The sequence below is a fragment of the Camellia sinensis genome, chromosome 7, assembly GCF_055761805.1.
Source record: "Camellia sinensis isolate YWXY chromosome 7, ASM5576180v1, whole genome shotgun sequence".
Taxonomy (NCBI): domain Eukaryota; kingdom Viridiplantae; phylum Streptophyta; class Magnoliopsida; order Ericales; family Theaceae; genus Camellia; species Camellia sinensis.
The window spans coordinates 121,097,597-121,113,354 of record NC_138967.1 but is presented as its reverse complement, the minus strand read 5'-3'; the positions used below and the strand labels follow the sequence as shown (position 1 = coordinate 121,113,354).

Here is a 15,758-nt window from a genome sequence, read left to right as displayed (position 1 = left end):
AATGATTTTTTTGTATAAATTGAAGAATTGCTTAAATAAATTCAATTAAATATCACCACAAATGTGAATTTTAATAAAATTAATAAAAATAAAGTTTAGATCCTAACAAAAAATATATTTTCATATATTATAATTAATTAATTAATTTAATAGTAAACTAAGCTGAGCCGAAGTAAGTTGAAAATATAAATTTTAAACCCAATTCATTAATTTATTAGGCTGAAAATACTAGCACAATCCAACCTTATGAACTAAAATAACATTCCTACACCCTTAAAAAAATGAGCCAAGTCAAACGGATTGAGCGGCGCAACGGGCATCGGCCCACCTATATTGAGGGCAAATGGGTATGTGTAATTGGCCCCAACCATCTGAGTAGCTTCACCCTGTTATTTCATAAATTATAGCGTCCTCCTCCTGTTATTTAGGTGTAGTTTGGCATAATTTAAAAAAATTAAAAAGTCACTACCTTATTTAAGTCACATTATTTTATTTAAATCACATTATCTTTTTACCGCATTACTTCAAACACAATCCATATTTTACGTTTTTTTTATAAAAAATTAAAAAATACACTTATTTAGGTCATTCCAAACAACACTGCATTAATTTATTTCAATTTTATGATAAATCAAACCCGTACCTATATAGTTATGAAAAATTATGAACTAAATCAAACCGTAAAACTTTTAGAGCCAACTGAGAACCGAACCAAAACTGACTCGTTTAAAAATAATTTACTTTTGATTTGATTCTACAGTAAATTGAAAAAATTATAAATTGGTCTAGTCCAAATCAAATTGTACGATTTGATTTGATTTTCTCAATACAAAGTTTGATTTTGGTTTTTAAAATAGGCGAACTGTACATCACGATTCAATCCATGATTTTATAGCTACGAATCTAGTGTTGGAGAAAAATGGTTGAATGAAAAATTGTTGAATGAAAAATTGTCTCATAAATGTGTATATAACTCACACATTTAAGGCTCATCAGTTTTACAAAATTGATTGGGCAGTTTTGCTAGTATTAGTTGCCAGCCTTGATGGCTAGAGGCTCCTCCCCTCTCCTCCATGGTGTATAAAAGGAGGCCCTATTCCTTGAAAAGAAATATAGAATTTTTCCTTGGCATCCATACCCTGTCAGTCTACTTTTCCTATAAATTTCTTTCTGAGAGAGAGTGCTACCGTTGTCAGTTCGCTAAGCTAATCAAAAGGTGCTTCTGTTGTAGCTGGTAAAAACCGTTGTATCCTGGGAAGTAGACGTCGGCGTACCTCCAGCACCCAATGATGAGGCGGCGAATCTATTTTAAGGAGACTGTGGTATCACATAGGCTTCGGTTTGCTTCCTTTAACTATTTTATATTTTATCTGTATTTTATTCAGCATGTTATATTTTCTGGGATTTAAGGTTTGTTTTGTTCATCTCATAATTTTGCGATATGCAATGTGAAATTATGTAATGTGAGTAGTTTTTCCCAACAAGCTTAAAATAGATTCGACGTTTATTATAGAATTAGATTAATAGATTCATAGGTGTGTGTAATAATTTTGCATGTAATAGGTCACTGTTATCAATAGGGAAGAAGAGTTCCATTGGTGTAACGTTAATTCACTGTATTTTCTGATTAATTTATTAATTTGTGGCGTACCGGTTCATACCTTGTATTTCTATATTTACATGCTTCTAGTTCACATGCTTCTAGTTTACAATATAAATTACATGTTCATTCGGGTTTAATTTTTAGTGTAATTTACATTTCTAGCATGTTTATTAGGTAGTAAATTTACATGTAACTTGTACCTATTAATTTTTAATTTAGGTGTGGAGTTGTAAAGTTTATAACTTGCCTATATTTAAATTCATGTTAATTTCTCTAGAATTATTTGCATGTTAATCATGTCATTTGCAATTCTTGCCTAGTAATGTGATTTAAGTGTTTAGGAGTTATAAAATGTTTATAACTTGCCTCAATTAATTACATGTTTAGTGTACCATAAGTTCATATGTAACCTTTACCAATTTAAAATATGATTTAATTATATTTAATTTTGGGTTTGTAACTTGTATAGTTAATTACATGTTTATTATGTAATTAATTTTTTATAGTTTTTTTTTGTTTAAATTCTAGATGTGTAACTTAAGGGTTGATTTTAATCTTTACTTACAGTTATTTATTATTTTGTTTGCTAGTACTCTTCCCTTCAATCACTACTTTGCCAAAACCAAAGAAAAGCTGAGGGAGGTTTTGTTGTATTTTGCTACTAACTCTTTATTGTAGGAATACCTATGGGAATGGGAAAAATGATTAATTTGTACTAAATATGTAAAGCAAGTTTTATTTGCTTGTAATTATTGTAGCAATTTTGTTGTAATTGCTTATAATGTGATGCAATTGTAATTGCTTGTACAGTTTGGAACTTGGTGTGTTTAACTTAGTTCATCCCTTGAAAAATTTAATTCTTAAAGTTGTTTCCCATGGACTAGGAGTCAACATGCTCTTGAAAGTTTTGTCTAAGGTTAACTGGGTTTTAAGTGGGACCGGTGTGACCCCTCCAGTCTTCTTGAAAACTTTCCTGACCATGTTCGATTCTAGGTTGCGTGGTGAGACTAGTTTTGAATTAAATTTCCAATTGTGGGATTTTCTAGTATTAAGTTTGATTTCTGGAAATACAGAATAGTGAAAATTCTGCTGTAATTTTTTTGAAATGGCAACTGTCTCTGATGCTGCTGCTGCTGCTAATGTTGGTGGGGATCCGAACCCCGGGGCAACTGGCTTGCCAACCCCTGCTGTGACCTCTGTGGTCAATCCTCCTATTGTTACTCCGGCTGTTCCAGGAGGACCGCTCAATCATCACGAGCGCCCGGAGAAGTTCACGGGAGTGAATTTCAAGAGATGGCAGCAGAAGATGCTGTTTTATTTGACTACTCTAAGCCTTGCGAGATTTCTGAGTGATGATGTACCAGCCATAAAGGAGAACGAGCAAGATAAACAAAAGCTCATGGCTCTGGACGCTTGGAAACAAGCATACTTCTTATGCCGGAATTACATTCTGAACGGCTTGGCAGACCCGCTTTTCAACGTGTTCTATGCCAAGAAATCGGCTAAGGAGTTGTGGGATGCCTTGGACAAAAAGTACAAAATCGAGGATGTTGGGGTAAAGAAATTTATCGTCAGCCGGTTCTTGGACTTCAAGATGGTGGACTCCAAAACTGTCATGAGTCAAGTCCAAGAGTTCCAAGTGATTCTGCACGAGATACATGCCGAAGGGATGGTCCTAAGTGAGTCATTCCAAGCAGCTGCTTTGATTGAGAAGCTGCCTAACGGCTGGAAAGACTTCAAGAACCACTTAAAGCACAAACGAAAAGAGATGACAGTCGAAGAGCTCGTTGTCAGGCTCCGGATTGAAGAGGACAACAAGAAGAAAGGAGGGAGTACCTCCACTGTCAAAGCCAACATGGTTGAGCATAGCGAGTCCTCAGGGGCGAGGAAAAAACCACCGACAAGCAAAAGCTCAAAGTTGGGGGCTAGAGGAGAAATCTCCAAAAGGCCAGCCTACAAGCCAAAGGAGCCTACTTTTAGGTTCAATGGCAAATGCTTCAACTGTGGAAGTGACGGGCATCGGGCAGTTGATTGTCTGAAGAAGAAGCCCTACAGGAAAAACCCTCCGCAACACAAAAACCGGGCACATATGGCTGAAATGGAGGAATTGTCACACGATATGGACGACATGCATCTGTCAGCCGTCGTGTCAGAAGTGAACATGGTGGGGTCAAATCCGAGGGAGTGGTGGGTGGACACTGGGGCCACTCGCTATATTTGTGCAGAAAAGAGAATGTTCACAACTTTCGAACCGGTTTCAAACGGGGAGAAGTTGTTTATGGGAAACTCTGCAACCTCAACTGTTGAGAGTAAAGGCAAGGTGATCCTGAAGATGACTTTAGGAAAAGAACTGACTTTGAACGATGTCCTTTATGTGCCGGACATTCGTAAGAACCTTGTCTCGGGGTCTCTCCTAAGCAAGCATGGCTTCAGCATAGTGTTTGAATCAGACAAGGTCATGTTGACCAAGGGCGGGGTCTATGTGGGGAAGGGATATATGTCAGGTGGTATGTTTAAATTGAATGTAATGACACTTATCCCTAAGATTAATGAGAAAGCTTCTTCTTCTGCTTATATGCTTGAGTCCCCTAATTTATGGCATGGTAGATTGGGTCATGTAAATTTTGACTCTTTACGTAGATTCATCAAGTTAGATCACATACCATCTTTCAAGATTAATCCACAACACAAGTGTGGAACTTGTGTAGAAGCAAAATTGACAAGGTCTTCTTTTCATTCTATTGAAAGAAGTACCTAGCCTTTGGGTTTAGTGCATAGTGATGTGTGTGACTTGAAAGTTGTACAATCACGTGGTGGCAACAAGTACTTCATCACTTTTGTTGATGATTGCACTAAATACTGTTATGTGTATTTGCTTAAAAGCAAAGACGAGGCTATTAATAAATTTATTCTTTTTAAGAATGAAGTTGAGAATCAATTAAGCCGGAAAATCAAGGCATTGAGAAGTGATCATGGTGGTGAGTATGAATCCCCGTTTGCCGAGACTTGTGCTCAATTTGGGATTATTCACCAAACCACAGCGCCTTATTTGCCTCAGTCAAATAGTGTTGCTGAGCAGAAGAACATGACGCTAAAAGAGATGATGAATGCAATGTTGATAAGTTCTGGGTTGCGACAGAACTTATGGGGGGAAGCAATTCTCTTCGCGAATTATATTCTTAATAGAATACCACGGAAAAAAATGAACAAGACTCCATATGAGTTGTGGAAAGGTCACAAGCCTTCATATAAATACCTACGAATGTGGGGGTGTCTTGCAAAAGTGGCAATACCTACACCCAAGCGGATTAGGTTAGGTTCGAAAACCGTGGACTGTATATTCATTGGTTATGCACAAGATAGTAGTGCATATAGATTTCTTGTGCACAAGTCTGATATTTCAGATATACACAAGAATACTATCATGGAATCTAGAAGTGCATCTTTCTTTGAAGATGTATTTCCGTGTCGTCCCCAAGACAGGGTTCCGAGTTCCATGAAAGAAATAGAAGATGTTGACGATAATAATGATCACATAGATGATCACATGGATGATCAAACAACTGATCAAATAACTGATCAAGTAGATGATCAAGCTGATGAAGTAGATGAGCCAAGAAGGAGTAAAAGGGCTAGAACCACAAAGTCCTTTGGTCCAGACTTCTTGACTTATATGTTAGAGAGAGAACCTCGAACGTTCCATGAAGCTGTGACTTCACCTGAAAGTCCTTTATGGAAAGAAGCAATTAAGAGTGAGATTGACTCCATCTTACAGAACCATACTTGGGAGTTGGTTGATCTACCCCCAGGCAGTAAGGCCTTGGGGAGTAAGTGGATCTTTCGAAGAAAGATGAAAGTGAATGGGTCAATTGACAAATATAAAGCTCGGCTAGTTATCAAAGGATACAGACAGCGAGAAGGCCTGGATTACTTTGATATGTATTCACCTGTGACAAGGATTACATCCATTCGCATGGTGATTGCAATAGCAGCTTTACGTGGTTTAAAAATACATCAGATGGATGTAAAGACAGCTTTCTTAAATGGAGATTTAGATGAAGAAATCTACATGGAGCAACCCGAGAGGTTTTCAACTCCAGGACAAAGTAAGAAAGTCTGTAAGCTTGTCAAGTCATTGTATGGTTTGAAGCAAGCTCCCAAACAATGGCATGAGAAGTTTGACAATGCAATGTTGTCCAATGGGTTTCGAATCAATGAGTGTGATAAGTGCGTATATGTTAAAGACATTGACAAAGGTTATGTCATTTTGTGTCTATACGTTGATGACATACTCATTGTTGGTAGCAATGATGAAATGATTAAAGCTACCAAAAGATTGTTAAACTCTAAGTTTGACATGAAGGATATGGGCCTTGCAGATGTCATTCTGGGTGTTAAGATCACCAGAACATCTGGTGGTATTGTACTTTCTCAAGCTCATTATGTTAATAAGATACTTGAGAAATTTGGAAAGTCAAATACAAGTATGTTTAGGACACCGGTAGACTTAAGTCTATATTTGACCAAGAATAATGGTGAGAGTGTCTCTCAACTAGAATATTCTCGGGTCATTGGGAGTTTGATGTATCTGATGAGTTGTACAAGGCCGGATATCGCCTACGCTGTTAGTAGGTTGAGTAGATACACGAGTAATCCTAATGCTACTCATTGGAAGGGCATTATGCGGGTGTTGGGGTATATCCGTTACACCTTATGGGCTGCATTATACTAGATACCCAGCGGTACTAGAAGGGTATAGTGACGCAAATTGGATATCTGATATAAAATATTCCAAATCCACTAGTGGTTATGTGTTTACCCTCAGAGGGGCAGCCGTGTCTTGGAAATCTGCCAAGCAAACGTGTATCTCGAGATCAACGATGGAATCTGAGTTTATTGCTTTAGATAAAGCAACTGAAGAAGCTGAATGGCTTCGCCAGTTTGTTGAGGATATTCCACGTTGGCCGAAACCTGTGCCAGCTATCAATATTCATTGCGATAGCCAATCAGCGATTGGTCGGACACAGAGTAATATGTACAATGGAAAGTCTAGACATATCCGTCGTAGACATAATTCCATACGACAACTACTCTTAAATGGAGTTGTCTCTCTAGACTATGTCAAGTCTAAGGACAACATTACGGATCCGTTAACCAAAGGGTTAACTCGAGAGTTAGTAGAAAAGTCGTCAAGAGGAATGGGGTTAAGGCCTTTAGTAAAGGTTATCGGAACGGAAAACCCAACCTAGTTGACTGGAGATCCCAAGATCTAGGTTCAAAGGGACAACCTAACTTCGTATAACGGGTGAGTCACTGAAGAGGTAAATCCTCTTACCCATTCCTTTATACAGTGATGCCCTGTGGGGGTGGAAGGTTAAGCTAATACTTTTAATGACCTTAGTGATGTGGTATAATGAAATACCGTATCTAGGTCACCTATGTGAGTGCGAAGTAGGGCCGCTTCTTTAAGAATTGCCAAGGCCGAATTCTTTAAAAACACTACAGAACCAGGCTAGTGTTCCAGGGCCATACTGGACACACCAATGAGAACAAGAACAATGGTTGGACTAACTCCTGTGTGAGGTCTATTGTCTCGGTTTACATAAACGACAGAACAATTCAAGACATCACGTTCACTAGTCATCTAGTCTATCCGATAGACTTTCACTATGAAAGGTTCAAGGCCAACAGCTACCTTTTCTGATGCAGGGTTAGTCTGTGTGCTCTTTCTCTTTCCGAGTCTTTGTTGATAAATGTTGAGCGTTTGCTGTATTCGGTCAATTTTTATTCATGTGGGGGATTGTTGGAGAAAAATGGTTGAATGAGAAATTGCCTCATAAATGTGTATATAACTCACACATTTAAGGCTCATCAGTTTTACAAAATTGATTGGGCAGTTTTGCTAGCATTAGTTGCCAGCCTTGATGGCTAGAGGCTCCTTCCCTCTCCCCCATGGTGTATAAAAGGAGGCCCTATTCCTTGAAAAGAAATATAGAATTTTTCCTTAGCATCCATACCCTGTCAGTCTACTTCTCCTATAAATTTCTTCCTGAGAGAGAGTGCTGCCGTTGTCAGTTCGCTAAGCTAATCAGAAGGTGCTTCTGTTGTACCTGGTAAAAACCGTCGTATCCTGGGAAGTAGACGCCGGCGTACCTCCAACACCCAACGGTGAGGCGGCGAATCTATTTTAAGGAGACTGTGGTATCACACAGGCTTCGGTTTGCTTCCTTTAACCATTTTATATTTTATCTGTATTTTATTCAGCATGTTATATTTTCTAGAATTGAAGGTTTGTTTTGTTCATCTCATAATTTTGCGATATGCAATGTGAAATTATGTAATGTGAGTAGTTTTTCCCAACATCTAGTTGGAACCAAACCAATCTGTTTAGATTATATATATAATTTATTACAGAATGTAAATACTAAAATATTTCATTAGTATCAAATATATATAGATTATAACTCTCTACTATTATAAATATATTTTTGTATAGTGATAGAACTAATTTTAAACAATCATATAAATAACTCATATATTGTGAATAATATTTTGTGATTATATTATAAATAATAAAAATATTTTTAAAATACATGTTTTCAAACCAAATCGAACCGTGATTTAATAGTTTAGTTCAAATTAATTCCAAAATTTTCATAAATTGATTTGATTTTAAAATTTATAAAATAGTAAATAATAAATTAATATTAATTTACACTGAGCCGAACCATACTTACCCCTAAACAATTCCCTTATCACATAAGTTTGTTGCAAATAGGACATACATACATGTTACTATTTTCGCACCAACGACAAAATCACGAGAAATTATATTTTCACACACTTAATTAATTTAAGAAATACATTAAATGAAATATTAATTTAATGACAATTATATTCTAAATAAAAATGACCATAATAGACATTCAATAACACTTATATATGAAAAAAATCTCTATTTAAGAACAAAAAAAAAATTCAATTTATACCTTTTGATTTTAAAAAAAATAAATCGTAATTTTTTTTTTATTATTACCACTTTGCTAGAACAAACAATCTAAGTTGAAAATCATGCTCATTTGTCTTTTTCAAAGTCCAACAGTAGTCAATATGCACATATCTACTACCAGGCAAACTTTTTCCACACATCACATCACTAGGAAACTCTCAAACCATACTACTACCATCAGGGCGGAGGCAGCTTGGGCGCAAGGGGTCATGTGCCCCCCTGACTTTTGAATTTTTTTTTTTTTTTTTTAATTTAAAATGGGTTCTACCTTTTACTTTCCAACGCACATTCAAACATATTAAGGCACCGTTTGGGAAGGTGGGTTGGAGGCTTTTTTGGCTATTTTAGCCACAAAAAACAAAATAGGCTATTTTAGTCATAACAAACAAAACATCACATCCAACCCATAATCATTACATTCTTCTCTCACAAAAAAACTCAAAAAAGCCAAAAAGCCAAAAAGCCCTTCCCAAACCAAGCTTTTAAGCCCAGGCTAAAATAGTCAAAAAAGTCAAAAAGCCAAAAAGCCAACCCACTTCCCAAACGGAGGCTAACCCACTGGCGCGCACACACACACACACCACACGCTAGCACAGCACCCACGCTTGTATTTTTTTATATTTTTTATTTATTTATTTATTTTTTTTTTGGAATTCCAATCTTAATCAAATATTGATACATAACTTTTTTTTAGGTGAGTACATACAATTCCAATTACAACAAAGTTAAAACTCTAAAACCTTATAAATGTATAAATTCTTTATTTTTTTATTTATTTACAGTACTTGTGAAGTATCTTCATATTTTTTTTTTTGTCTTCTTTGTCTCCCTTTGTTATTTTGCAATTTACCAACTCGCAATTCACCAAATTAGGGTCACACAACACAGATTTGAGACCACTCTACAACCTTGGTATCTTCTCTTCGTTATTTACAGGTAACTTTATTTTTTTTTTAACTTTTAAATAAAAATTATGAGTATTAATTTATAATTATTTATTAAATTTTGATTTGTAAATTTTTTTGATTTGTTATTATTTATGTTAAAATAAGAGATTTTGATATGCTAAAATTATGAATCTTAATTATTGGTGATTTATATTAAAATTAGGGATTTTGGTTTGTTGTTGTTTGTGCTAAAACTAGGGAATTGATTTGTGCTAAAATTAAAAATATTAATTTGCAGTGCTTAATATTTAAATTAGGGATTTTGATTTGTTATAATTTGTGCTAAAATTAAAATTTTTGATTTGTTGTGATTTGTGCTAATTTAAATTTTTTGATTTGTATTAAAACTAAATATTTTGATTTGTGGGGGGTTTGAGATTTTGATTATGAATTTTTATTTTGATTTTTAGTTTTTTCAAACAGTCATGGAGAAATATTTCAAAAAAAAATCAAAGTGGGAATCATCTCTTTCTCAAGAAAAAGATGAAAATTATTCTTCTGCAAAACAAAGTCGCATAGAAATCAACTTAGAAGATCTTCCTGCAGATCCAGGACTATGGCTTCGGATTACGGACTATAGTGCTGATGATCAAGACCGAATTCGTAGGGCATATCTACCAAAAGGTCCTTGTCAACCTCGTCATAATTTTCCACAAAAATCATTTGGACAAAAACTTCGACAATTTAATCAGGCTTGGTTTAGTGAATTTCCTAATTGGTTAGAGTATAGTGTAGCAAAAGATGCAGCATTTTGTTTATGTTGTTATCTTTTCAAACCCGATATTGGCGATCAAGCTGGTGGTGATTCTTTTGTTGGTGAGGGTTTCTCAAATTGGAAGAAAAAAGAAAAAATTCAAACTCATGTTGGAGGTCCCAATAGTGCTCATAATCAAGCTTCGAGTAACTGTCAAGACTTGTTAAACCAAAACCAACATATTGAAACGATTTTTTTCAAACAATCTGATCAAGCTCGAATTGAGTATCGAACCCGTTTGAATTCGTCGGTTGATTGCTTTAAATTTCTTCTAAGACAAGGACTTGCGTTTCGTGGGCATGATGAATCTGAAAATTCAAGTAACCAAGGAAATTTTCTTGAACTTCTCAAGTTTCTTGCTGATCATAATGAAGATGTCAAAATGGTTGCATTGAGCAATGCTCCACAAAATCTCAAGTTGACATCTCCTGATATTCAAAAAGACATTGTAAATGTGGCCGCATTTGAAACTATCAATGTGATTATTAGAAATCTTGGTGATGCACTTTTTTCTATTTTGATTGATGAAGCCCGTGACATATCAATCAAGGAGCAGATGGCAGTTGTAATACGATATGTTGACAAAAAAGGCTAAGTGATTGAGCGTTTTTTGGGTATTGAGCATGTTGCTAATACGAATGCTCTCTCGCTTAAACAAGCTATAGAAAATTTATTCTCCAAACTTGGATTGAGTATTTTCAAATTGCGGGGTCAAGGATATGATAGGGCTAGTAATATGCAAGGTGAGTTCAATGGTCTTAAAACACTTATACTGAAAGAGAATCCTTGTGCATATTATGTTCATTGTTTTGCTCATCAATTGCAATTGGCACTTGTAGCCGTGGCAAAAAATCATAATCAAATTGCTTTACTTTTCACTTTGGTTTCTAATGTGGTGAATGTTATTGGAGCATCATGTAAACGCCGAGATATTGTTAGGGAGAAGCAAGCTGCAAAAGTTGCTGAGGCACTTAATACTGGAGAGCTATCAAGTGGGCAAGGCTTAAATCAAGAAACTAATGTCAAACGTGCTGGTGATACACGTTGGGGTTCACACTATGGTACTTTAGTCAGCTTAGCTAGTATGTTTTCAACAGTGATTGATGTGCTTGAAATGATTTCGGAGGATGGTTCAAATTCAGAACAACGAGCAGAAGCAAATATATTGTTGGACTCAATTCAATCATTTGAGTTTGTATTCAACCTTCATTTGATGAAACGATATTGGCTATTACAAGTGAGTTATCGCAAGCACTACCAAGGAAAGATCAAGATATTGTTAATGCCATGAATTTAGTTCAAATTTCTAAAGTACAACTCCAAAAGATGAGGGAGAGTGGGTGGACATCTTTACTTGATAATATTTTCTCTTTTTGTGAAAAGCATGAAATTGATGTTCCCCAAATGGAAGATATGTTTGTAGCTCGAGGGAGAAAAAGGTGCAATGCTCAAGAAATTACAAACTTACATTACTATCGCGCTGAGTTATTCTACACTGTTTTGGATATGCAAATTCAAGAACTAAATGCTCATTTCACTGAGTCAAACACTGAGTTGTTACTTTGTGTGGCATGTTTGAATCCATCTAACTCTTTTTCTAGTTTTGACAGGAAAAAGTTAATTCATCTTGCTGAATTTTATCCCAAAGAATTTTCTTTAGTGGAGCTCATAGTACTTAATGATCAACTTGATACATATATTATCAACATGCTATCTAGTAGTGAGTTCTCAATGTTGAATGGAATTGCCGATCTTGCTAAGAAAATGGTAGAGACTGGAAGAAACAAAGTATATCCATTGGTGTATTTGCTCTTGACTTTAGCATTAATCTTACATGTTGCAACTGCTACTGCTGAGAGGGTATTTTCAGCTATGAATATTGTGAAGAATCGGTTGCGGAATCGAATAGGTGATGAATGGATAAATGATAGCTTGATTGTCTACATTGAGAGAGATATTTTTGATGGCATTGACAATGATACTATTATGGAAAGGTTTCAAAAGATGAAAACTCGTCGTGGTCAATTGTAAAAGTTTAAAATTTTAAATTTTTCGTAATGGATATTAATTTTTAATGTTTAACATTAGTTCGAAAAATTATTATTATGTTATTATTATTGATTGGGGAAGAAAAAATGTGAGATTGTAATTAATGGGTGCCCCCCTATGTTAAATTCCTGGCTCCGCCACTGACTACCATTCAAAGCCAACCAAACCAAACATGGTTCACTTGCTCCCTATTCTATCTCTGTTTCTTTTTCGGCAACACATGGTGCACGAGCTGGACCTTTCTCCGCTTCAACCTGCTTATATGTCTTGGCTACCTCATCTACAGGAACTTCAGAAAAGTAGCTGAAGCAAGTATAACCCTTGGAAGACAATTCTTCGATCGTTTTGTTGTACTTCTCTGACTAGTGAGCAATGCAGGGAATAGCCTTCTGTGCCATCACGTGGAGCGGTGGAAACTGATTGGTAACGTACCAAAACCTCGCCAACATACTCAAGAACAAATTAACATATACGGTCTTACATTCAACACTATTTTAGAGGATTTACAATGATCTTCAATGGAGGTCTTCTATGCAAGTCTTCAATGGAATAAATTTCACTTTAGACAAAAGTCTTTTTCAAGGGCATGGGTGGGTCAATGTGGAAGTAGGGTCAATCAAAAGTGTGTGGAAAGAGAGTTAGTGGTGTATGTACAATAGTTATAAGTAAATGGTGTAATTGCAACTTTAAGTATGTGGATTGAGAAAATTAATAGATAATCAAATTAATAGGTACGTGTATTGAGAAAAGATGTGCCTTGAGCTAATTAGGTGTGTGGAAATAGAATTTTCCCAAATTCACGCCATGCGTGCATAATTCGTAGTATGTTGACGAAATTGCCCTTTTTTATTTCAACATTTTAAAACTAACTTTTTAAGTAGATATTCATCTTTGTTGAAATTAATATTTTTAGAATCATTTTGTACAGGATCTATATATCAAAAATGATTTATATTGAATATAAAATTATTTTGAAAAAATTATATTAAAATTGTATTCCTAACAAGGTAAAATTTTACTATGTTAACAGTAAAATTTTACTATATACTTTTAATATTTAAACAGTAACATTTTATCACCATCAATAAATACCACATTCAATATAAAAAATATAAATATTAGTTTACAAAAAAAAAATCAAAATAGTAAAATACTAAATTATTTTTTGTTAAACAAATAAATAGTAGAATTTTTCTGTCTATAAATACAATTATTACACCCAAATTTTAATTTTTTTTTCACAGCTCTCTAAGTATCATGTGAAATTATTTGTGTGATGATCCAAACCAATAACATAATGAAGAATTTTACAAGTAAAATATAGTGACTCACATTTATTAAATAACTAAAAAACAAAAGTAACTCATGCTAGGTGAATTGCGATTTTTATTGGTTGTAAAAACTATATAGGTAATGGTATTTCCAAACTATTTAATAATCTCTTCAATCACATCATATATCATACTTATGAGATGGAGCCATTGCTATTATTGCTATCAATCACGGTACCGATCAAAAACAAAAAACCAAAAAGCGATAATTATGGTGTTGAATATATGAATTTATGGTGTTGATAAAGAAGACATAATGAGTAAAATTGTCTAAGAAATCAATATTTAAAGACTTTACACTAAAAAATCATAGTTGGGTCATTTTCTTGGATTGCTCAACTGAGCTAGCCTAAGGTAGGATGTTGGGCCTGATTGGCTAGTAGGTTTGGATCATGGATCGGGATAGTTTGCAGAGTTGAGCCAGGCGTCTTAACTAGGTTAAATGCTCCAGCTGAGCTCCAGAGTAAGGCGAGATTAGTCTTAGTGCAGAAATGGGGTTCGACCAGGAATGAATAGGTTGAGCTAGGTTGAACGATTGTTTTTTCCACAATCGAGCTAAGTACTTCAACCACACTTCAAAGTCGAGTGAGATTAGCCTTGGTGAATGGATGTAGTTCGACCGGGCTAGAGGTAGCTGACTAAGCATCTCGAATTCAGACCAAGTAGGGATAGCTCGGTCCCAAAGGTTGATCGACATCAAACCGTGCTGTGGATAGCTCAGTAGGCATATGCTATGTGGCCTAATTTGAATGTTGGGAAGAAAATCCACCAGTAATACGCGTCAATACCACTTGGATGTTTTGCTAATATTGTTTGGCAATTTTTACGCAAACACGTGTAAGGTAATGAGAGGATAGTACATCCAACGAGTAAGGTAGTACGCGGACAAACTATATAAGTCCAGCCATGCCTCCATGCAAAAGGTTTGCAATTTCTTACTCTAAGCTATCCTTACTCCTTTATTTTATCTCTAATGATGCTAACTTGACAGTCGGAAGGGTTTTCTTGCAACACACCCACCGGGTAGCTTACTATCATTGTGTTTTCAGGCTACATGACGTCATTCAGAGCAACACAGAACTTGGTTGCAAGGAGTGCAAAAGTAAAGAATATTTACTCCCCGTACAATTACACCCAAACTTTAATTTTATTTATTTTTTTCACAACTCTCAAGGTATCATGTGAAATTTTTTGTATGTCAATCCAAACCAATAGCATAATGAAATTTTTTACAAATAAGATATAGTGACTCACATTTATTAAATAATTAAAAAATAAAAATTCACCCATGCTAAATGAGTTGCGAGTTTTATTGGTTAAAAACACTAGTGTTGGTTCATTTTTCCTACAAAGGAAAATATCATAAATGCAAATGTGCCAGCAAGGATTGAAAAATCCTTACAGATTAAATTCAAATCAATTATCAAGTAATTGTGTTGACGGTTCTTTTGCCTCAATGAAGATGACTTCAAAATTGCCAAGTTTAGAGAAAAGAAAAATTAAAAGAATAATAAGAGAGACAGAGAAAGATGATTGAGTGAACAATCACGGTGATTGAGTGAACAATCAAACTAACCATTAATTTACCTCTACTCCTATGCTTCGAAAGGAAGTGCATAAAATAAAGTGCAGGAAATATAAGTGACAAGAAAAATAGAAATCAATTGTATTTGATTTGAGTTCTCGATTCCCTATAATGTAGCCATTGATGGCTATTTATAGAGGAAACAATACAGCAATAACTACTTAGTAACTACCCATTTCTCCCATCTTCATCCTTATCTTACCACTGGTCTTTCCACTAATCTATTTTGTACTTCGTGTTCTCCATCATCTCCATAACTTCTTTTAACTTCTAAATGAATAAGAGGATGCCACGTGTCCTAAAAATAATAACAATACTAATACTAATACTAATAATAATATTTTATGGTGCTAACATTACCCCCGCGGCCATTAAAAATGATGTTTACTTGAATTTTTGAAAGGCCGAACCAAGTACGTGACTAATCTAAGAAACAAAATGCTTCGAATAATATCAACGAAGTGTTTCGAATGATATAAT

At 35.1% G+C, this 15,758-nt stretch overlaps 1 pseudogene; it reads left to right on the top strand.

The window, feature by feature from the left end:
• Positions 1 to 2,909: 2,909 nt before the first annotated feature.
• LOC114295338 (uncharacterized) lies at positions 2,910 to 12,344 on the top strand (annotated as a pseudogene).
• Positions 12,345 to 15,758: the final 3,414 nt, after the last annotated feature.